Raw genomic sequence first — 23,690 nt, forward strand, 5'->3', positions numbered from 1 at the left:
AAATCTCCCTTGTTTAAATGTTACTTGTAAAATAATGCTAACACTGTTGAGTGTTATTCTGATGTTTCCATTAGGAAGATAGGTTTCTACATAGGCTCCAGATTTTTAGACATTTGGTATTGTTGGGCTGCATTTTCTTGCTTACATATAAAATACCTTTTTTTATACCCTGTATACTTTTTCAAACTGTCCGAGGAACTGTCTACCTGGCATAACGCAGCCTTAAATTAAATTACTTCAACTCACTTTGAATGAGCTGCTGGGTCTGTGCTCACTACTGCAGAGCAACCAACTCAAGTGCAAAAAGCAGTTTAACTCTACTGTTAGGCTTAGCCTTTTTATGACTAAGCCTTAGCCTTTCTAGTTCTGGCTCTGCTATACTGGCTGTTTTGCTGCTAGTTGTGCAGTCTGTGTCTGGAAAAGATGAAACGAGGAAGGGCTGAAATGCTATATTGTATTGGTTAACATGTTTAGAAAAAAGTTGTTCAACTTATTTATTATAAGGTGACCACAAAATTTTCACCTAATTTGTATAAATTTGGTGACTTACACCTGGAGTGGAGTATATATTTCTGATATCCTTGAAAGTCTTAAAATCAAGCCATGTGAAAGAGTATTTAAAAAACCTGTCTTTAGCTACTGAAGTAGATATGTGCATACTTCTATGTAATTGAACTGAATGAGGAATTTTAAATTGAATTACTTATTTGTCACACTGAGTGTGAATCCTCTTTTCACGATAGAAGTCCGGCAGATTAAAATCAGCTGGGAGAAAGGGTGTCTCTCAGCAAGCAAGAAGATCTGACAGAGTATCAGCAGGATTTCACCATAGAAGGCGTTGCTCACATGCAATCCCATTATTTCAAGTACAATCTACTCCAGCTAAAATTAGCATATATAATTGAATAGTGCCAAAGGCTGAAATTACTTACACTTAAGCTGGTAACATTTCTTGTAATGCTAAACAAACAGAGGTATACACATAACCCAAGCGAAAACACCCTCTGGGTTTTATGCCTCTCCACCCCTTCTAATTAAAAGGACTTCAGAACCGGGCCTGAGATATTATGGTGACTGAAGATGCTCATCTGGAAATCCTGCAGCGTTTTAACACTTAAAGTGTTGACCTCTGTCTTTGGCTTACATTTGCAGATAGCTGTTAGATAGCTCTTTTGTGCACTACTTTTGGGTCTGATTTTGAATAACCATGGAAGTGGTAAAACAGTATGGCTGACAATGATAATGTTCATTTATAGAGCTTTCCTATCCAAAGATCTCAGAAATCCCTAAAATCAGATTGTTCTTATTTTGGTTGGAAGAAAGGGAAGTCCCTAGTGACAGCTTAGTCAAAATCACCTGCCAAACTAATGACAAAATCAGAAATAGCACCGATAGCTGCGCTCCAAACCAGGACCTACCTTCCTGGTCCTCCATATGTTCTCATGATAGATGTTTACTCAACATGAACAAGGGGGTCATAAACAGATCGTGGTTCTGCACACCCTTCTTTGCCAAGGATCTGTAGTGTCTAGTAGCATCACATATGAGTGTCTTGAAGCAGTGTGGCTCAACTGGGTTAAATTCTGAGCCTTTTTGGCATGGTTTTAGTTGTTGAAGATACTGTTCGACACTTTCCAGTGTACATTTTATACTGCTGTGTGCAGAGTTTGGTTGCGAGAGCTGAAGCTTTCCTCAGGGAAGCCTCTGTTTGCATGCTTAATTTTTAATCTGATCTCTAGTAAATGTTAAAAAGTGACTTTAAACAACATCAGACCCTCCAATGTGCATTGCAGACAAGCTGAAAGGAACAAGTTTGGAGAAGAAGGCACGGCAACAAGATTTTAAGTGATTTGAAAGGGCTGCCTTTGTACAAGCCGCAGTTTAGCCCCACTTTTTAGTCGCACCTTGTTGGCTGGTAGCTGAGTTAATTCTAACGCGACGTAGGGCAGGCTCTAGCCAGGAGGTTGTGGTGATTGCCAGGCAAATATGCAATACGTGTGCTTTTCCCTGGAGTGAGTGAGAGCTGCAACAACTCAGCAGGTAATACAGCCACCCTCAGGGCTTGACCTTATATTTCACATCAGGCTGTAAATTTTTGTTGCGAGTCCAATTTGAATTTTTTGTTCTTCTTGTTAATTTGTTAAGACGCGGCCATGTGTGAGGTGCTAGGAGATATGAAAGAAAATCTGGACTCAGGCCTGAGAAGGCTTAGCCTTAGGCTTCGCTCTTGTACGGAGCGGCAGCAGCTGGGCTTTTGTACCTGCGTGGGGCTCTAGTGGTGTTATTTTGGACTCCGTTCAGGCACAGGAATCGGCTCCACGTGCTTCTCTTTGCAGGGTTGGGACCAAAATAGATCACTAATATAGGCAGGCTTTGGGAGACTCCAGCAATGTTTTGCTTTAAAAAAAGAAAAGAAACTAGCTAGTAATTATCTGGGCAGTGTTTTTGTTCTTCCATTTTGCAAGAAAACTTGTCTTGTTGCTTCAGCCCGTTCCCAGGAGCAGGAACTTGCTGCCTCAGAACCGGCTTCCAGCAAGGCTGCTTTTTTCTTTTTCTCTTCTTCTCTTTTTTTCCCCGCCCTGGGAGCGGGGGGAAATAGCAAGCAATAAGAAGTGATATTGTATACAAGGCTATTACACTTTTGTCTTGGCCTGCTTAATGTCCTTGACACCTACCCATTTCACCCAGCGACAGCCAGTATGCAAATTGGCTAAAAGCTCCATTAGGTTGTTCAGGGCTGGGGAAACCCATCTGTCAGTGTCTGTGATACAGCCGGGCTGGAGTCTCACGTGGGAATCTGTCCTTGAGATACCCAGGCAGCCGAGTTTCTTCTAGCCTCTAGTGTTCCCACAATCAAAGGAAATTGTTGTACACTCTTCTTCTTGCTGCAGTTTGTGTTTTTATCATTCCTTTTCTCCCCTCATCCCTTCTCAGAAAAGCACAGGCATAGACTGTGAATTAACAGGGAAAAATGTGGTTTACTTTTTTTTTTAGTTGCTTTTCCAGAAGTGAACGATTATGCATGTTACTTGTGGAAAAACAGAACAGTAATTATTTGTTGTCCTAAAGGAAGAACAGCTTTAGAACCCTTTTCCATATTTTCCTGTGTGATCTGCTGATGACAGGAATGAGGTAGGTAGTAAAAAAGACTTGCTGGGGATCAGCTGTAGTTGATATGTTCTCTGTGAGTGGACCAGAAGTGCACGATAACCTAACAAAATACCAGAGAAGGCACCTGTAAAAGCCTTTCACTGAAAGGGTTTGAATGTGGGACCTGGGACCGAGAGCTGCCCCTGCAGAGGCAGAGAAGCACACCTCCTGCCTGCAGGTTTGGGAGCAGGCTTGAGCCTCTCCTCTGCTTGGCATCCCCAGGGGAAAAGTTCCCGTGACAGCAGTAGCACTTACTGTACATCCATTGAGGGAAGCCACCTGCTTTTTCTGCTGGATGGAGGTAAGGCTGCAGAGTGGTAATTTTGCTGGTTTTTGCTCTCTTTCTGAAATCTTCAAGACCCCCACAGAAACACTTAACCAGCACAGCACATCCAGATGGACGGTGCAGAAGTAGTTGTTAGCCTGAGAGTGCTACGGTTGCAATGTACAGCGTTTTGTAATGTGAGACAGCGACAGCAAAATAGTTTGGATTTTCATTGCATTAGAGCAAGAAGACTAGGCGTATGCCATTGAAAGTAGAGCCTTTCAAAGTGTGTAAGGTCTGTATTGACAGGCTTTGCAAACTCTTGATTATTTCCTGCTGGTGTCATGTAAGAGCCCTGAACACAGAGTATCTGGCAAAATAGCTAGTGTAACTTCCATGCCCAGCGGTGTTCAGATGCATGAGATAATTATAGCCTCCTCCATAGCAGATGCTCTGTTCTCCTGTTCGGCACTTTCCTTCTTCAGCGTGCAAATAATTTTCTCTACCTAAGCTGATGGCCATTTTGATGATACAGATTTTTTTTTTTTTTTTTTTTTTTACCGAAGTCAGCAATTTTGGGTTTTTGGGAATGCTTATGTAGCTAAGAGAGTGGGATTTCCCTTTATCGTCCTGTTGAGGAAGAAGAAAAGCCCTTTTGATACTACTGTGTGGAGACTGATAACATTAAAAGTTAATGTGTTGGTATAGCCGGGATCAGAATAAACTTTACCTTTCCAGAAACAGAAGTCAGCAATTCAGCAGTTATCCTTCATAGTGCTAAGTGCAACTTACTCAAATCATGATATAATCTGCTTTTTGTGTTCCAAACCCAGTCACGTAATAAGGAGGCTTTTAGATTAGCATGTTAGTTTAAATTTCAGACATGCCATTTTAGTTCTCTGTCCTACACTCCCAATATTTCTTTTTTTTTTTCCTCTTTGTCTCTTGAGGTCATATACACCTTGCCGTAGCATGTAACTCCAACTGAATAAAAAATTAAAAATCACAGTAAGAGATGGTATATACATTCTTCTAGAAGTTAGTTGCGGCTGGATTTACGCAACCTTTGCTCTCACAGTTGAGTATATTTTCACACCGCCCCAATTATTTCAGTGCCTGTGTGAGTAGCTCAGATTTGCCAAGGGGAGCAGAGGGCTTGCAATCTTGCTGGAAGCCATTTCTGCATTTATGTTGCTCTGGCTGTCTGGTCAGACTGCCACATCCTAATGGGAGACAAAACGTAATTAAACGTTGGTGAGTTGAACAGCTTGCTTTGAAAAGAGGTGGACTGTGCTTCATGTGACAGTGAATCAGCCCTTTTAAAAAACCTAAAAATGATAGGACATAAATATTTGGCCTTGCCTGTGCATAGGCAAAGCAGAAGATGAACTGGGCTTTTCACATGCATTTAAGGAAATCGGATGCACAAAGCCGTTGGGAACAAAGAACCTGCTTTGTCCTTACAAAAATTTTGGGTTTAATACTAAAGTCCAGTTTGAGGAACGAATAGCCCTCAGGGCAAGCTCTTCCTGAGACTGGCCCTATATGCAAGAGGCCTGAGGACACACCACAAAGCATGTCGTCTTTGGCAGAGGAGGAGGAGGGGAGCCTTTCTCACAGCAGGTCCAGGGCACAAGGGCCACTGCAAAGCATAGGCTGTAACATTTTCTAAACGGATGGAGAAAATGATGGGACCATAAAAAAACCCTCTGAGACTTGCTAAGTTTTTGTGGCCTATTTACGAATGCCTGAGAAATGGATTTTAATTTTAGTGAATACTCACAAGCCCGTCAGTGGAGCAGCGCAGGGGGACACCGTTCTAAAATAGCTCTAGCAGATGCCACAATAATACGAGTTTTCCCTGCATCTCTCATTTATTTCTTGCTGTGTACAGTTTCTTACTAAATCTGTTCCCTTGATAAACGCAAGGATGTTCTTGCCATTGGATAGAAAAGCTTAGTGCAATCGTCACAAACACTAACTAGCTTAACCTTCTCATTGCATAGCTACTGCTGCTGTTAAATATTTTCTGGGCTAACAGACATCTTCAAAATGAGTTTTAAAGGGTTTTCTTTTTGTATACACAGACATGTCTGTTAAACAATGGCAGCTTGAATGGAAGCTATTTTAATGATAACAACAGTAGTGTCAGTTACTTGGATAAACCGTCAACTTAGAGAGGGAGACCAGCCATCAGTGGATCACTGCTGGGAGCTTAGAAAATAGAGAAAATTAACCTGCTAGCATAAGCAATGCCACCAGATCTTCAGAAAGGATAATTATCCTGCTACCTCGCTTCGCGCACAAGTGTGAACATTGGTACTAGATGTCAAGAGACCTTCTATCCTGCCAACTTTACCTTCCCTGAAGAAAGGTTCTCCTTTCATATCCTTAATTGCTTTAAATTCAAACTATGGCGAGTTGATACTGATTTATGAGGCATCTTGGTAATCACTTGTCAGCCTTGTCACATGACTGGTATTATTTATTGTAAAATTTATTAATTGATACAAAGTGCCAACCCCACCGTCCACATTCATTTCTGAGAGTCTCTGCTCCAGCAACAGAGTGAAGCATGTGAAGAAAGTATTGGGTGCTGTTGCAAGGCAGGGGGCTTCAGCTGAGCGATGCTGCACTGAGATCCTGGTGGTCTGCATCCCCCTCTTGATGGGGCACTTCTCTGCCTCTCTTGCCTCGTCCGCCCCTGCTTACTGGCCTCGCCTGCCTTGGGCAAGCGTGTTGGTCCTCGTGTGTCCCTCCTTGGTGATGACGAAAGCATGACTGAACCCTTGGACCATAACCTCGTGGGAGGGGTGTCTGTCTCTTAGGGTGCGTGGGGTGGGGAACGGAGCTGATGTGCACGTGCCTCCTAACTGATGCCACCCTGTAGCTAATAAATACAGCTAAGGCACTCTTAAGCCCTTGGCTGCTGAAGGCAAATATCGAGGGCTTAGTTTGGATAAAGTGTTGAGTTTTTTGTTGGTTTGAGTTTTTGTTTGATTTTTGTCTTGTGGGGTTTTTTTTTGCTTTTGTTTTTCAAGGAGGCTGAGTTCACTTTAAAAATCTCTAAATAGGAATGATGGGATCACAGGGAGTGAAAGTAAGCTGTTTTGCATGTTTGTTTCAGCAAGATCAGCTACTGTTTATGAAGATGAAAGTGGTTTGTCCTGTCCTGATTTCATTAATCAATGTTGTATATATTTTAAAAAGCTCTGATAAATAATGAAATATTTCAAGAACCACTTGAAATTTGAAGTCCTGAAATTAATCAGAAACAGCCACATAATTTTTTTTAGTACTTTTGTTAGTAATTTTTCAGTGCAGCGAAGAGAACTCTGGTGCCTGGATTGTTGACAAAAAAATAAATAAAAAAACTTAAACCCATCTATTGTCTGTGGCAACTTCTTCCTTAATTTTCAACTTCCTTTTTCTGTATTGTTCTGTTTGTAATGAAGCTGGGCCTTATTTTTGTTGCCAATAGTTTGATGAATGGCTTGAAGGGAATCGATGGCAATGGCCTTGTTTGCTCCTTAGCCGTTGTGGCAGGGGAAGGGGGTTTGTGTGTCTTTGGTTTTAATTCCCTTTTGTTGGCATAAATGGTTCTTATTAAACATCAAGGTCAGTTCACAAACTTGGGATGTTGGGTGAGAACTGCTAATCCAGAGGCTTTTTTTTTTTTTTTTAAAGATGTCTTTAAATTGAGACTTAAGTTTAAACTGTCAGAAATGTTATTGTGTTCAAGTGAGTAGCTGATAAACACTATTTTAGCAAGTAGGCTGCTAGCCTGTGGAGTTGCCCGCTGCCAGGGCGTCTTCAAGTAAAATGCTGTGGCTAATTTTAAAAAAGCTCAGAACATTTTAGGACCAAAAATAGCGATGTTTGTAATTAGGGGGATACTAAAATAGAAGCAGTCACATCCCTGGAGATTTGCAGAAAAATCTCTGCCTCTCCCTACCTGAGGTCTGCTGAAATCGTTGTGGCTTCGGCGCATCCGGGGCACTGCCTTGGGAGTTCACGGCTAAGCCAGAGCCTTGCTTCAGGGAGAAGTTATCCCTTTTCCTCAGCCACAGGCACGCTGCTGCAGCAAGAAGAGTAGATGAGATAGTCGAGCTGAGCTAGAACGGAGCCAGCGAGGTGATGATAAGCTTAGAAGCAGGTTGTCAGAGCATTGTGTAAGTTGAATCATATTATCTATATGCGCTCCTGTTGTATGCTGTGTAGTGTTATGCAACACTGTGACATATGTCTGGGTTTTTGTATATGTGCAAAGGACTATTCCTGCTTCCCTTATGCAGGAGAAATAAAGGCCCTAAATGAGTCGATAATTTGGCTACGCTTTCTTTTTGTGTGCGGACTGTGATGCAGCTTCAGCAGACTTAATTCTACCCTTCGTTGTGTTTGAATTAGCAGATTGACTTTAAATACGCCTGATTTTATGTGTGTCCTCTGGACAAGGTTTTGAAAAAAGAAGGGCCGTGGCTGCTTTGCATGGCCATTAAAGACTGCACGGCACTGTTTAGGAGGAAAAAAAAAAAAAGAGAGAAATATGACCTGTGTTTTATCTTCTAAGTCCTGCCATCCAGCCTGCAATCAGCTGCACCTCAGTAGTGCAGGAGGGAGGGATGTGGCCTGTGAAGGAGTTTGTGATACTCCTGGGTGAAATGTAGAATAACAGTTATCGATGAGATGGATCCGCTGAAAGGTTTGTGTTATCTATGCAGAAGGGTGCTAGAATAAATAGGCATCTGGTAACATAGTGGTGCCTAATAAAACAATTTGTCTGTAGCATAGACATGAAGTAATTTGATTCAGGCCAGACTGGGTTGTAAAGGAGCATATTTAGAGGTGGTCTTCTTTTTAACTATGCAGAAAGCGAATTATAATGCTAGTAACAGATGACATATCACGAGAAGCTGCTTGTGTAAGTGTCCTTTAATTCTACACTGTTATGGAGATGAACGTATTCAGACTCCACCTTTAGGAACATATTGTATTTCCCTATTTATATTTGTTTCCTATCATGTGATGAGGTGCAAGGGAAGGTGTTGCTTGCTAATTTTAGCCTTGCAGACTGTCACTGCAGAAATCTGGCAGTTAACGCTTCTGGAGGATAGTGCTTTAAGGAAAACCAGGCTATACTGTGTGTCATCGTACTTGATGGCGTTGCTGGGGGGAAATATTTCAGTGTCTTGCTTTCCTGGCTTGTGTTAATGTGCTGGTTAGCTTCTTGCAGAAGAATTACCAAAGCTCATAAAAAGCATTAATGAGGAAAGAAAAACTGTTTCTTTGCTGAAGAAATGTATGATACGGAGACAGAGAAGCGTAATGCATGCATATGTGTAACTTCATAGCCATTGCCGTATTTTTCAGAGCTATGTTACTAATTGCAGGAATCAGTCTGCATATTGACCCTCACCTGTACTTGCCTGTTTCACCATCAGAGCCTGAACGACTCCTGTCCTTCCAGATGCTGAGGCATCTTTATGCAGCTGCTGATGTTTAGAAGGGGGGAGGAGGAGAAATGGGGGAGGATGCCAGGAGGCCACTTGCGGCTCAGAAACCCTCAGCATACAGCCCACAAAGGAACTTTTAAATTGTGGTCATCCTTGCCAGACCAGTGGATTGTCAAAGGTCTGCTGGCTACAGAGGCTCTTCCAGATGTGTTGGGAGCAGGGTAAGGTCTTGAGCATGGGGAGCCAGAGACGGGGCAGGGAGAGCTGGGCTCTGTATGGCAACAGAAGGCAATGGCAGGATCCCTCCCAGGAATGCCATGTTTCTGCATGTATTTCCTCCTTTGCAGCAGAGTTTCATCTGTTAGGGGTGGTAGGATGAGGGAATTGTAATGCTAAAAGGACCTCAGTGAAGTATGTAATAGTGTGATAACAGGTTATTTCCTTCATGGAAGGACTTCTTGCCCTGCAAGAACTGCATTAGCCCAGGTTCAAGAAAAGAAATCTAGCGGCAAGCCATCGCAAACAAAATGTTAGGCGTATGAGGGATAACACAGATAACTTAACACCAGTAAAATTAAAAGAGTATATATTTTTAGTCTAGGATTCCCTTTTTCTCATTTTCCATTTAGGAGGAATCCCTAAGAATAAATATTTTTGAATATAGACATTTGTTTTTCAAAGCATGCTAAAAACATCTAGCACTTTTAATAATATGACTCTGTATTTTGGCACATGAGACACCATGTCAATGATGTTTCTATTTACTTGCGAAAAGATGTGATAGCAATGCCCCTGACTGGGTGGCTGCCACTTCCTCATGTTTTTGAGGATTATCTATGTAAGACATGGGATACAGTATGACAGAGTTTCACATAAAATGTTCTGAATTGTAGGAAGAAGGTGGGAAAAGAATCACTGCAAAATTTTCCTTGTAAAATGAGAATGGGGGAAGCAGCACCAATTACGTTTTTTGGTGGCAGATTTAAAATAAAAGGATTTTAAAGTTTTTTCTTTAATATCAAATTAAATTCTAAAACTGATTCCCGCAAAGAGGTTTTTAGAGGACTGAAGTCTATACGGCTCAGATCATGGAAGAGGTAGGACCTTTGGTATGTGTTAGGTTGATGGTCCACGTTCAGCCTCTGCTTGGGAAGTCCCAAAGTGAAAGGTGTCCAGGGAATAATTACTCTCTGCTTGCAGCTCTTACGCCATTTCCCAAAACACCTGTTATTAGCAACTCCCAAATGTAAAGCTCTCTTCTAGGTGGGCCATTTGTTTTCCCCAAATGTGGTGTTTCTTATGTAAAGTAACTGTCGGCTTCTGTTATCAGACTCTGTTAATTATGTTAAAAGAAGTTAAGGTTGTACAGTCAAGGAGTCAGAAGTTAGGAAATGTTGGACTTCATGAGTCTGTGCAGTCTAAATTTGGATCCTGTGTGAGTAGTCATGGCCACGTGGTCATTTAAATACTTCATTAACATGTTCTGCTTTCCATAAGACCCTAGCCTTTGCAGAGGTATTTAGTGATAGTTTAGTTCCTTGTGTTGTAAGTAGGATTCAGTCCTGCAGCTGTCCTCAGACACACCTTGGAGCCCGGCAGTATATCTGCTGATGTCTTTCAGAGTACCGCTGCAGTTTTAAGATCACCGATGAAGTTGTTTTTCAAGCTTTTTTTGGGCCAAATTCCCAGAAATTGAGGCCTAAGTTGTAATTACCACTTTAGATCTACTGTGTGTGACATTTTATGTCTGAGATTGTGCCTAGTACCTGGTCTGCGTACACTGCCCATTGAAAGCTATTCCTTGATATGATGGGGAAGTGTGAGGTTGCCTTCCTTATTTCCAGAAGGGGGAGAAGGGGGAAGAAGGTAAAATCTGTTTGTTATAACTAGGGTTGCATTTAATTTAAAATCTTACCAAAATTGAACTTTGATTATCTGATGGCAGCTGGCAGTGGCATTAATTGTGTAACTTTTAGTCTCAGAGATCCTTAAAGACCTGGCAGTTTATTTCACCCCAAATGATTGAGAACCAGACTGCCTTTAAAATGGTGCTGTTTTTTTCTTAGACAGTGTTTCCTTAGACTACAGTGTAGATCTTCAAAGAAGCTGAGGAACAGGATTTTCAGCATTTCTAATTCCTTTAACCCAAGGATATTGCATTAATGTAAATACTACTGCTGCTGAAATCTGTGTGGAACATTGTTGTTTAATAATGACTTTAGCAAATGAACTAAACTTGAGGTCAAAGCATAGCAAAGGAATAAAGTTCGGATGTCTCAGTTTTAGTAAATCCTTTGTGTGCAGTTGAATTTGATTATAGGATTTATCTGCACCTGCAGAAATCACTTAGTAGACATTTGTTCTGTAAGTAAACTTGGAGGGTTTTTAACATACGTAATGCATGAGGTGAAAGAGTTTTGTGTTAAGCAGTTCGTTCTTATAGCATTGGACATACTGATAATAATACTTTGAGACAGCCCTTTTCTCCAGTCAGTGAACTGCTCCCCCCAGCTTGGTGTTATCTGCAATCTCAGCGAGGGCATACTCCCTCCCGTTGTCTGGCTGCTTGGTGATGGTGCCACATGGCTGACTGCCGTATCGATCTTCGGTTGTGCCTTGCTGCCGGTTAAGCTTCGAACCATTGACAGCTCCCCGTCGAGCCCAACCTTCCAGCCAGTTTTTTATCCTCCTTGTCATCACTCCAGCTCATGTCTTCCTCAGTTTGACTGCAAGGATGCTGTGGAGGACCATGTTGCAAGCCTTGCTAAAGTCAAGGTAAATAACGTCCACTCCTCTCCCCTGATCTGTAGGGCCAGTTATTTCAACACAGAGGACAAGCAAGTTGGCCAAGTGTTACTTGCCTTTGCTGATCCATGCTGGCTGCTTTTAATCACCTTCTTGTCCCTTGGGTGGTTAGACACAGCTCCCAGGAGGCTTTGCTCTTTAGTTTTTGCCAGGCTGTGGCCAGCCTGCAGTTCCCCACATCCTCCCTCTTTTGAAGACAGGTGTAACGTTTGCCTTTTTTCCAGTCATCAGGAACATCCTGATGCCTCCTGTTGCCACAGCCTTTCAAAGACGAGAGAGAGCAGCTTCACGGTGACATCATCTGGCTCCCTTGCAGTCATTGTCCCTTGCAGTTGGTGTTGAGTAACCTGCAAGTGGCTTCCTGGAGTAGTTTCGAACTCGATGCTCCCCTTCTGGGGCAGCGCCTCTCACCTCAGGCTCTACTACTTGTCAGAGAGACCCGAGAGGCCTGGCAGCAGACCTTGCCAGTGGAGACTGAGGCAAAGAAAGCACCAAGTGCCTCCATCTCTCCCGTGTCCTTTGTCACTAGTCCCCTGCCCTATTCAGTAGTGGGCAAATGTTCTCCTTAGTCTTCCTTTTGCTTCCAGTGTGCCCGTAGACAACCTTATTGCCCTGGTGTTCCTAACCAATTTCTGCTCCAGCTGGTGACATGGTATGTTACTGTTATGATCTGATTACTGTTTTGTTAGAAGTGATTGTAGTTGTCACTCTTCCCTGTTGTGGTTTATGATGTAAATTATTTCTCATTTTAGATTTAAATTTCCTGGTTTTGCTCAACACTTCATGCACATGAGTCTAAGACAGTGGTATTAAGAGCTATTAAGACTTTGAGAATATTTCTGTGTATCTAATTTGGAATATAAACCTTATTGTTACATGCTAACATTCTTCAAGCTTCTGTTCTAAACCTTGGTACAAGATTTATTAAGGAAAAGTATTAAGGAGACTTTCTTTCTTATTTTAGTTATCCTGATTTAACATTTGAAATGACTTCAAACACATATTCTTTCCAGAGAAAAAAAATGCAGACTTAAAAAATAAATCAGCTTGAATGAAGAATATTAAAAGGTCAAAACGCCAGAAAGCTAACAGAAGAGATTGGAGGCAATGTTGCAGTGCAGGAGGAAACTTAAGCTTTTGTTTATCAAGAAATATATAATTTGGATGAAAAACATAGTAAATACAGATGAATGTGTTAGAAGCTCTTTTTTTAAAAAAAAAAAAACACACACAACCAAACTTTCTGGTTTGTTTCAGGAATTTTAACATATGTATCCTCTTACTCTCAATTCCTATTGCTTGCCACAGGAGTACCTCATCATCCCAATTAGTGTTCCCTTGGATTTTACACAGATGCGTAACGAAGCAGCTGAGTCCCCACATTGCAAGGCTCTTCACCTCTGAGGTCTGAGCACACAAGTTCAGGTTCTTCGTATTGTTATGCACAGTATGGAAAAAGTGCATGGCACAAAGCCTAAAACAGTTTGGGCGGAACGTCTTCAGCTGAATCTGTGTATGGTGGCAAGATACTTGGCTCATGATCCCACAACATTTAGCAGAAAATAATGATGATTTTAGGGAACTGTGAAAAGGAAGCTGTCACAATGAAATTAAATTTCTGCACTAGTTATGAGCCATTCTAAGTGTATCAGAAAAAGAAGGGTAGGTTACTTTTACCAAACTGAAATTTAGTTTTGTACGGATATTTTAATTGAGTCAACATTTCTGAGCGCATGAGTCAAATGACATTTGAAACTTCGGACAAGCACAGAAGCACAATCTGTTGTTGAAGAAATGGGAAGAGACTGAGAACTTAGCCCATAGTAAATTTAGACTTTTTTTTTTTCCTGCTCTGAGAAGTGCTAAAAGTCAGAGATGGTGGAAACATTGAAGAAAGAAGTAGGAATTAGAAGGGAAAGGACTTGCTGAATAATACTGGATTACAGTGTAGGAAATGATAGGTCTTTTGTATATCTAACCAGCAGGGCAGGGTTATGCATATTCAGATTCACTGATCTTGAAGCAAAGTGGACTTTCTGAAGTTTTTTTTACTTTTCAAAAAAGTTCATGATGTTATTTACATTCTAGCGAAAACAGATGTCAAAATCTCACTAGCTGCTCAGATATAGTTATCATCTTCCAGTGACTTTAAGTATTATAAAATTTAGGAGGAGACTTCCATCATTCAGTAGTCCTGTGGGCATTCCCAGGACCTCCAGTCATGACAACAAAGTGCATGGTAGGCAGCAACTGCTATGACATCTAGTTACACAGGTGGTCACATACCCCTGAGGGTGGGCTGATCAGGTTGGACCATTGCCTCAGTCTGCACTTGGTGTGAATATAGGATGTATCCTGAGGATTTAGTGTTCAGGCTTCAATTCAGTCTAAGGTACATATGTTTTCCTAATAAGAAGAGTATGAATGGAAACAAAATATGGAACTATTTTATTTCATAGATTCAAAAAGACAGCAGTATTGGGGTTTTTTACACATTCATAGCATGCTTGAGTAAATTCATCCTCAAAACCAATACCATTTATACAAAGTTGAATTTTAAGGAAAAAGGTAGAAATGACTGTAAATAAATAGTGTCATTCTGAAAATTCCAAAAATAGAATAAAGAGGTTCTCTATTTTTGCATTAATTATTTAGTTTATTTAGTAAGTTTTGCCTCAAGTGGATTTGATTGATGTCTGGGAGAAAATTTAAACATAAATTATAGTAGTTGCTTGTTAAATCAAAGAAAATTAAATAGCATTTCCCACACTACGTCTCACGTCTGACGCATGAAATCTAGAGAAAATGGAGATTTTATAAGACACCAGAGTCTACAATAACAAAGTGGAGAGTGTTTATCTGTATTCAACTTCCTTAGCATATGAATTTAAGCACTTAGTGGCACTAGCAGAAAAGGGAAGTGCTTAAATCCCAGAATGTGTCATGGTAAATCTTGTTCACCTTCCCAGGTACCTTACGTTTTGTGTGCTCCTGGGATGTTGGTTGTGGGTGCTCGAAGCTGCCTTTGTCCTGATGAAGGTCTGCAACTCATCTCATTACCAAGTTCCTTTAAGGCTTGCAGACCCATTCCTTCACTGCAGTCTCTACATGGACCCAAACAGTTTCCTAGCTCGTGTAATGGTGACTTCATTGTAAAACTCACTCTTTCACATAGACAACTCATTTTAAGGATGTAGAGAAGTACCTAGAATGGGACAGAGGGGTTCCTAACATGGGGTTTCAGACCCAGCTGCCTCCTGCAGCGTGCTGCCTGCGGTGAGCCCCACACGTGGCCACCCCGGCTTCCCTGCCTTTCTCAGCCTTGTGTGATGCAGGGTTCAGGGCTGTGACAAGCGTGAAGGTGCCCACCACTGCCTTGGCCAACTACCCCCATAGGCTGACATCTAAATCCTAACTGCTGCTGTCAGATCCTTGTCCCAGCTGTATCAGCTTACTGTTAGAGGGCTTTCTAGCTGTCCTTTAAATGACATTACAGACATCTGTCTCATGAGATTGGTTCCTTCCTAGGCGAGGAATTAGGTATCAACTGTAATGACTTGTATGGGCAATTTTTTTAAAAGCTATTTGCTATCGTGAACTTGTTAGAGGAGTTTGCACTGGAAGCAAAAATGTGGTGAGGTTTGTGATGGCTCATATCTTCTGTGGGCATCCTCTGGCCCCTGGCCTGGGAGCAGTGTGTTGCTGTAGCCCAAGGGGCCCCGAAGAAAACATGAACTCCAGCTATTGTGGAATGCCCCACATTCTGTCCTGATGGTGTCACACTGTTATCTTTGGGACAAACCTTTCCCAAACTCTGTGTTCCATGGATTCCTTTAGCCGCAGGAGGGGAGGCACAGCTCATCTTTATATAGCACTGGGTGGAGGGGGCAGAGGTTACCCGTACACATCTACAAAAAATTTTTGTGGTAACAGGGGGAGATGATAAGGGCCATTCCTGGGGAGCTCTGCCACCCCTGTTTCCACCATCCCACCAATGCTCATGTCAGCAGTGGCAGATTTCCCACCTCATTCTTCTGTACGAATGACAAACTGAGGAAACTTGGGTTGGACTTTGAAAAACCTTTTTGGTTGGGCTTTCATTCTGCAGAACGAAAACACATCTGCTTCTGATCTCTGCTCACCATATTCTCAAGTGGACAGTAAAGAGATGATATCGATGTTTTGGTTTTGTTCTGTGCTTTAAGTTCAGTTTTATGTGATGGGCTTTTATTATACTGAGGTTCTCGCACCAGTGATGATGCTGTGGTATGTGTGGACTGTGTGCAGAAAAGCAATGCAATAAAGCACGTGCCTCCTACATCTTGTTTCCAAGATGCTTTTAGTCTGCCACATGTAAACAAATATCCAGAGAGTAAATTTAGTTTCTCAGAACCAAAAATGTGTGTGTTTGTGCCAACATTTGGAAAGTTAAGTGTCAGCCTTTCGATCTGCATTGCTGTTCTTAACCTTCAAATGGACCAGCAACTCATCATTGTAGCCCAAAAATTGGCTACATGGAAATGTAAACACAAATAATAATTTCTGCTTAAATTTGTTATTTTTCCCCCTGTTTTTTTTACCACAAAGTTGTTGTATCACAGGCAGTAATTGCTGTCATATTTTGATCTGTGCTCTAAAATATTCTTATTAGGGGAATTGCAATGTTTTATCGTCCAGATTGCCCAGATTTAGTATTTTTCAGATCTAGATTCTGTTCACATTTAGTCTCAGTACATCAATAAAATATGAATAGATTGGATAATGATGCAATAACACTAATTTATGTCAAAGAATATAGGTTATTGTTTACGAGTTTGCCAAAGTGCCAAAATACTTTATCTATAGAAAGAATTCTTCTTTTCCCTTGCTGAGAAATAAGTAATACCACAGGAATGGTCTGTCACGGGAGCCTCCTGCCATGAAATAAACGGGAGGAGACAAGGCTGTGAAGGTTATTTTCCGCTCTGGAAAATATTTGTTTGGTGACACATCTCTAGTCTTTGACTTTTTAGTGCTAAGGACTAAATAGTACCCTCCTGTCTGGATGCGAGAAGCCCTAAATCCAGGGAAGCTACCATAGTTTAGTCCAGAGTGACAGGCAGTCCACGGATAAACAGAAAATCACTTACGAGAGATGAGTAGTTTTATCTTTGGTATAGCAACATGTAGGGAGGAGAGGGCGAAGGGCTGAATTTGGTGGCTCGGCAGCTTACATCTATTTAGCGGCCAAAACCCAGGGGGCAGCGATGGCCAGGGCGTTCTCAGTCTGCAAACGATGCTCTTCATCTCTGTGCCATTCCCTTGTCTTGGACTGGTTTTTGCCGGGGTCTGCTCATCCTCAGGTGACATGACCATCAGTCTAGCCTAATGATATGTGCTCTAATCCACTTTGTTATTTAAATGTCATCATACTTCAAAATAAGCCACTTTACACCTGACCAATTTGCTTTTGAAATTTCCCGTTGGTAATAGTGGGAAATGGAGTGATGTACATATTGATATATTTCAGTCACTCTTAGTGGAAATATGAGATACTGTGATCAGTGAGAAGATTTTCAGGCTTCTGGTGTATATTACTCTGGCTAATGATTGCTGAACTCTCAGTGCTCTTAAAGATAGCCAGGAAGAGTGAATTGCTGTTGTTTTTTGGTTGCTTGGTCGATTGGTTTTAATGCAGAGAATTGTATAAAATGAGACACACTTTGCAGGTACCGTCCAATAAAGGACTTCTTCCTCTTCCTGTGGATGCTTTGCTTCCTATGTATTGTCTACCTGTAGGTGCTTATAAAGCGCTAAAAGCTAGGTAGTCGTGATTTGGAAGAGAAGTATTTTAGAACAGAGGAAATTGAGCCAAATTATTCCTGAGCTCATGCTTTATGGAGCTCTTGTGCTTTGTGCTGGGTTCAAGGGAATTGTAAACCCCAGGAGTATTTAGCCTACTAATTTCAACAGCTTTGTGTGTGAAACAAAGATCTCAAAGTATCATATCGACCCATCAAATACCAATTTTAATCTGACTGTTGAATGACTACTGTGCCTGTTGGAGGACTAGGTCTTTTTTTTTTTTTTTTCCCCCCATAATTGTCATTTTTCACAAGTGATCTTTTTTGCTGTATGAAAAGAAAGGGTAAGCAAAACACAATGATGCCTTTTTTCTATGAACTAAAGATATTGTTTGGAATAGAATGAAACAAAAGTTCAATGTATAGAAAAAGCATGAGCAAGAGAGCACTGTGATTGAATAATTCTAAGGTTTTTATAAAAATAAAATAAATACTATTTTTAATGAGAAAGCTAATTGGATTGGCATTCTATTTAAGCTTTAACATTATTTTGTTCATTCAGTTTAGATACAGGGTAGCAAGATCATTGTATGCAGAAATCATTTTTATCTGCAAAAGAATTAGAAACAGCTTTGGTTGTTAAGTTAAATTTTACTATTTTTCCCATCTTTAAGTAATATTGCAGTCCTCAATAGCGTCTTTCATCCAGTAATCACGGAGCATTATGTAAGCCTTGAAAAGGTAAAGAAGAATCATTACAGATTGGTAAACCGAGACATAAGGAATCTAAATGACTTGCTTGGGTAGCAGTGTGATATAGTGGCGGTACAGAGAGCGTAACCCAGCAGCTCTGACTCACTGGTCATCTTGTATCCAGCAAATCACTTTTAAAGGCCTTGGAAGGGATTCACAGAAATCAAAATCCTCTTGAGGTGTGTTCTGTTTTTCCTGATGGAAAGGACTGTGATGGAGCAGACTTTGAACCTTACTATCTGTTTTCATCTTTTGAGTTTACTTACATTTTCTCATGCCATTCCTTTACAAATGGAGAAGGTTGCCAAGCGGTGGGTTGTTGCTCCTACAGAAACAGTCCAGGAAGCTTTGTCACTGTGCAGAGAGGTTAGAAAATATGTCCACTATTACATTTGTTTGTTTTCTGTTAGATGTCTAGGGAAAGGTCTGCCTATATAGGGAAGCGTCCAAGAAGAGCACTGCCTTCCAGGCCTTCGTTGGCCAGATGGGAGCTAGACAATAGTCGTGGCTGGATTCTGCAAGACCAGTGAATGCCCTACAAATTCAGGAAGAAAATTATGACTCGAGCTCCCCTGACTGCAGCCTTTCTAAAATACATGAGGTTTCTGTGTTGCCAGTTCAATGTTCATCCTTTATTCAGTTTTCTGTTCCACCTGGCTATGGACGAGAAATACAGCTTACCTCACTGAGGAAGCCAACTGAAGGCAGAAGAGTTGCTGTGGCTTTTATCTAATTCTTTTTATTATATTTGCCCTACGTCTCTGTTTTCTTTTCAGCTGTGATGATTGTCTTTTGCTTAATATGAGGTTTGCCGTTTAATCAGCTCCAAAATCCCATCAACAGGCCAATAAGTTGGTGGCATCCTCTTATCATTACTGTAACTGGCCACTAAGAACCCTCCAGCTCTCAAAAATTACTCCTTTGTACAGTAGGATGTAAAGGGAACAGTGTTTTGCTAGTGTGAGCTGTAAAGTGATATTTGCACAATTTATTTGTATTTACTTTGCCTTATTTTATCCTCTCAATCAGGAGCTAAGGGAATTGTGTAGCAATTGGGCTCTAAGTGAGATGAATCTATCAGCTGGAAAACACTCTGTTCAAAGCGAAATGGATAGTGTATGTTCACAATTGCTTAAATAATGCATGCTTTAATGCAGGACTGTGTGTTGTACTAATTTTTTAATGTAAAATATGCACTACGATAGGAAAAGTCAACGTATCGGTGTTAATGGGGAATCTTTCCAAGACCTTACTTTCAAGTGGATAAGAGTACAAATTTGGGATAGCCAAAGGTGAATACAAACAAATTGGCTAGTCCATTAGCATAGCTGTCCAGCTGCATCCTAGGCTCTGAGGCCACTCCAAAACCACAAGTCTGACCGCCTCAGAAGCCTGCCAAGGAGCCAGCTGCTGCTAATAAAGCAGACTCTACAACTTGGCATCTGGGGCCTGTGATTCCCATCCAAAAAGAATTGTATGTGAAAAATATTTGAAATTTGTCTTTTTAAGTAGTATTTTGCTTTGGAAGAAAAATGCTTTAGACTAAACTTGCAACAAGTGAAAAACTACATAAGAGTACTGTGGTTGCCATGGGAAGATAAATACCGTTCTTGTGTAAGGAGGTTGGATGTTGGAAGGGGGAGTGTTGTTCATTTAGTAACCAAGAGGCTTCTGGTTCAGCATTTGTGGGTTATTGAGTAAGAAAGACCAAGGTGTCTCGTTATTCATGCTTAGCTGTGCACGCTTCCATGGGACACTGTTTCAGAGAGCTCAACGGTAGGGTTTAAGCATAAGGGTGCGTTCCTGGGACTGGATAGGAATTAAGCACATTAATTTCTCACATTTAAATAATGAAAAAGGAGAAATTTCATTCATTTTTCAAAGATGAAAACAAATCCTATTAGCTAGCCATGCTAAATTAATAAGCTGCTTGGAATGATCTACAAACCAGTTCATTCCCTCCACACTCCCCATTGAATAATGAAGCATGAGAATTGAAAAATGAGTTGGTTGCATTGGTTATTTGAAAAATTAACGGCAAAGCCAGCTGTGAATTCCAGCTCCCTTTTGAAGTAAAACATGTAGATTTTGCCTAATACTTTTTTCTAGCGCTGCAGCTCCTGTGCTCGGCTGTGTTGGCAAAACGTCTTTCCCAGATTTCTACAGCTGGTGTCAGGGTGTTCTGAGCCATTCTGGAAAGCGGTGCTCCTCATGGCTCTTGTGGCAGAGAAGTTAAGTGCTTTGCCCCCAGCCACGAAGGGGGCCGACGTCAGAACAAGGCCCAAATTTACTGCTGTTGGGTGCACACGTGGCTCCCTAGGCAATGCCCCCCTTCGGCATCATCTAGGATCCTGTAGCAAGTGGTCCGTATCTGGGATCATCATCAGGTTGCCATTCATTTCTTTCACTCCAGTTATTATGTGGAGATTAACGAACCAGACCCTTTGCTCATTTGGAGGCAAAATGCATACTTCTGCCATCAGTCATACACTCATCAGCTCAGGAAACAAGAATTCAAAGCTTTCTTCTGACCTGAAGCTTTTAGTCTGGCAACCGGCCAGAAGATGTCATCAGCCCTAGTACAGGCAATTTTGTAATCTTTCTGTGGATGGTATTCTGGGGTATTGGATATGCATGGAAATTACTGTGGGCTGCAGTGGCTGAGATTTATTAGTGAAGAGGGTTTGGAGTATATCGGTGCTTACTGGTCTGAGAAGATCCGCATCCTCCAAAGTGGAGCACGGCTGCCTCTCTGCCCACCCTTAAAGCATCTCTGTGGATGCTGCTGTGAACCTGGGCATCTCTGTGTGCCTATTGTCTGAGCAGCTCTTGCTTGAGAGACCACCTATCCCATGGCCTAATTCTCTGGGTATACCGAGGACTTTTTTTTTTTTTTTTTTTTTTTTTAATAGCTGTGGCCTTAAAATCAGTGTAAATGTAATTCATGTTCACTTCTAGGTCCCCTTTCAGCTGGCCGAGAGGGATAAAATGTCTTAAGCTTAAATTAGAATTAGGCCCCCAGTGCTTTCCTCTGTGTGAGGATAAAGATCTTATAATAGAATGAAAATTGCTCTTTGTATTTCAAAGGTATATTTCCACTTGTTTTTTTTCTTGCTTATTAGGTTGGTGTGAGAATAGGCCATTTACTCATTATCCCCTGCTAAGACATATATAATAATAACAATTAATAATTAAAGTACATAGCACTTTATTGGCTTACAGAAAATTCTGTCCTAGCCTTACATCATTTATATGCATTCAGTGTGTATGGTAAACTTGGAAGTGTGGGGTAAAACAGTAAGAATGTTACCTTGACCTTTTTTTAATTATTATTTTTTTTAATTTTACATTACCAATGCTCAAAATGTGGAAGATTACCATGGGATATTTGAGCCCACTTTTGATTACCACTGCGCTCTCAGTATACTAAAACCAAAGAAGTGCTACACACAGTCACATCTACCTTTGCCATGGCCCTGGAGTGCCCAGAGATTTAAATATGCTTTCAGCCAAGATGTTTTAAGATGCACGTGTCTCTGTGTGTGTTGGAGGTTACCATTGTGTGCAGTTTCACCCAGCCGTGCCATGGCTGTGGTGTGGAGCTGATTTCCAGGACGTGCCCACGGCACTGGGGCTCAGTCGAGACGGTTCCCTGTGCTGGTACTCGGGGCTGCTGCTTCAGCTCTCTATTCCTGCAAATGACATTGAAGGTTGGGTGGGTGGGGATTACCCAGTGATAAAATGTGTACGCAGAGAAATGTGATCTGTATGCATTAAATGCTTTTGATTGTCAGCAAAAGTATCTACACGGATACTTGGGGAAGGAAGCTCATTGCCCTTTCTCTATTACCGTAGATGAGAGCAAATGTCATTACTTGCTAGCATGGCGATTGCACTGTCTATTAAACTGATTTTTCCTTTTAATGGGTCCTACTTAAGTCACATTACAACCAGGCTCGATTGCAGAGGAATTCTGATGTCCTGACACTTGATGGTGTGTTCCTACTCTCCTGGTTTAAATGGGAGAAACTGGGAAGAAGGAAGGAGAAGGCAGCAGGAAAGGCATTCCTGCAAGCGTGGTGCTTTATGTATTTCATCAAAGCCTCTGAGCTTTACCTATCACTGATGCTCCCCGTATGTTCTCCAACTTTTTTTGGTTCTTCTAAGTGAAGGGACTCGTTTGAAAGAGTTTAGAGCTACTAATTCAAAAATATCCATCTACCGAGGCTCTGATTTAGTGCACACATAATTATAAGCACTAAAGCAGGGCCACTGAAATGAAAGGGGCAGTTGACTAGCGTGATCAGAATTACTCACAGACTTAAATATTTTCTCTGTTCAAGGCCTAAATGCAGAATGAGCATATTAGAAGTCACTAAAGTGTCGTTGATACTATAATGAAAATTGCATATGTTTTGCTTTTATTAGTCCATTAGCAGATCATCGTTAACTTAGCATTGGCCCAACATTTACCTGCAGTTGTAACCACACATACTGCTGGCAGAATAAGCTGATCACCTTGCAGAAACCAGATTTCCCCCCTCTCAGCAGGCGGTTACATGCCTGGAGCTCTGACTCTGGTTCCTCCGGCTGCCCGGCTGGAGCCTCGGCCCGCAGCATCCTCCAGCTTCTCCCCTAGATCTCAGCTTTTCTGCATAGGTCCCAGCGGTGACAGGACATGGTGTCCTCCTTCCAGCCACCCCTCCGCTCTCCTGACAAGCGCTCTGTGCTGCCAATAAATATGCTGATGGTTAGAGAGCCGGGGATGGTTGCACCAGCTTAAATTCCCTGTTGCTGCCCCAGATCGGAGGTGCTTAGCTAATTTTTATAGCACGCGTGTGTCTTCTTTCATAGCATGTATTTACCAGGGAGTTAGGGGAGAGTATTGTTTTCCCTGTGAGAATGCCTCCCTTTTTAAGTGATATTTCTCAGTTGTTGTGTGTGGTTTGTGGTTGTTCAGAAGTGGGTAAGGTTTTGAGAGCAGGAGGTCCTAGCCTGATCATCTTTTCCAAACCCTGTTTCTCTGTTGTGAAAGACATTCCTAATGAGAGTCTTTTCAGGCTGCTTTGGATTATTTCCCCTCTCAGGCTAGCTAACTCTCTGCCACCTGACTGTGCATGTACGGGATGCTGCTCATGTTTAGAAAAAAATTGCTAGGCTTCTGGCATCAGCTCTCGTACCTTTGGCTAGATACTCTTATTTTTGTCTTAGAGCGTTCTTACGGCAGATTGTGTTTAACTTCTTTCTTTAATACCAGTTACTCCCGAGTATCTGTCATTTCAGAGCTTTATTTTGTGATCTAGATGAAATAGGCTCATAATCTAGCTCCTTTAATTCCAGATTAAAAAATAAAGTAAAATAATGCACTTCATAGCCGTGGCTAAACCCAAAATCTCGGCCTTGTTTGGCGTTTTGAAAGGTCTTGCTGGCGCGGGGTGGGTGCACGCGCTGCGGGAGCGAGTGGGCAGCTGGAGGCGGGCA

General features: G+C 41.6%; 1 protein-coding gene across 7 annotated transcripts in view; it reads left to right on the forward strand.

Annotated features, from left to right (window-relative positions):
* The window catches only part of RBMS3 (RNA binding motif single stranded interacting protein 3), a 723,228-nt gene that overhangs the window by 343,856 nt on the left and 355,682 nt on the right, over positions 1-23,690 (forward strand). The window lies entirely within an intron of this gene.

Source organism: Mycteria americana, chromosome 2 (assembly GCF_035582795.1).
Source record: "Mycteria americana isolate JAX WOST 10 ecotype Jacksonville Zoo and Gardens chromosome 2, USCA_MyAme_1.0, whole genome shotgun sequence".
Lineage (NCBI taxonomy): Eukaryota > Metazoa > Chordata > Aves > Ciconiiformes > Ciconiidae > Mycteria > Mycteria americana.